Source organism: Frieseomelitta varia, unplaced genomic scaffold (genome assembly GCF_011392965.1).
Source record: "Frieseomelitta varia isolate USP_RPSP 00005682 unplaced genomic scaffold, Fvar_1.2 scaffold_1405, whole genome shotgun sequence".
Classification (NCBI taxonomy): Eukaryota; Metazoa; Arthropoda; class Insecta; order Hymenoptera; family Apidae; genus Frieseomelitta; species Frieseomelitta varia.
Genome location: NW_025109090.1, coordinates 1,567 through 2,900, shown reverse-complemented (window position 1 = coordinate 2,900; position 1,334 = coordinate 1,567). Strand labels below are relative to the sequence as shown.

General features: G+C 27.4%; 1 pseudogene; it reads left to right on the top strand.

Annotated features, from left to right (window-relative positions):
* The first annotated feature begins 81 nt into the window (after window positions 1-81).
* Window positions 82-673, top strand: LOC122532790 (annotated as a pseudogene).
* The last annotated feature ends 661 nt before the right edge of the window (window positions 674-1,334 follow it).

Here is a 1,334-nt window from a genome sequence, read left to right as displayed (position 1 = left end):
TTATAGAAGTCAATAGTTTCATTCGACCGCTGCAATAAACATAGCTATTTACAACAAATACATAATTGCGCTCTTTTTCAGTTTTTTAACACAGGATCCCGTCTCTGGTTTTTGGACCTTGTTGTTCATTTTATCGAAGCTAGTAGAATTCGATGACACGATGTTTATTGTGCTACGAAAGTAGCCATTGTTATTCTTGCATTGGGATATCATCATGTATCGGTTCTTCTTTACGCGTGGTTATGTTACATAGAGACTACAGCATACGCTAGGTGGAACGCCACGATAAACTGCTTTATTCACTGCTTTATTCACTCATGGATGATTCCTATTATTTTTTGAAAGCAATGCAATTCATTCCACAGAAATGGATCAATAATGATCACTACAGATATCACAAATGATTTGAGGTTGCTTCGTAATTATGATGGCTTATAATTACGTAAGAAGTGGTGGAATATGGGTGTTCTGTTGTACCCGACAACGCTATAATCGGTCTGCATATATACTTCAATTACTTCATTCTTTTCGGTAAATTCTTCAGACTTATTTGTCCAGCAAACCTTCAAAGATATTCGAAAAGAAGAACGGAATTCATCACAGGATCAAGATTAACTGAAGCACGTACAAATATTTAAAAATTTTAAACGATGTTGATACTTTTATAAGTATTTTATTAGGACGCTCAAGTCTTTCCCAAGTGAGGGATATTGAAATACATTTTTAGCATTTTAAAATATAAATCCAAATCGAATGAAACGTTTGTATATAAAAAATTTATTTGTTGACTTTTACTTTAAAATCATTTCTGTTTTTTTTCAAGTTAATTTTGATTACTGAAATATTTTAATTTTGTTTTAACGGTATAGTTTTAACAATTATTTTATATTTAATTATTAAATATACCGAAGGAACATGTATGAATAGATACCTTAGGATAAACTATAAAAATGAGAAATATTTTTTCAGTTAGCATTTCATAAATGTTGAGAACTGAATAGGTATGTTGTAAAAGAAAAAACAAATTGTAACTTTTATATTTATTTCGACAACAATTTTTTGTGAATTTTATAAAAAATATTATTGCTCAAATCTTTTTATATTTCTTTCATATGTAAACTAACAGATCTCTATTGAATATATTCCAAATTTAGGTTTGTCATTGTTATTTAATAAACGTCATTTATATTATATCTATACAGTTATACATTTATTTTTTATTAGTTAATATATGTTTTCTCTTCATATTTTTGTTAATTTCCCTCTAAAATAATATTTAAAATAATCAATGTAAGCTTCGAAGCGTGAAATATTATTTTAATTATAAATATAAT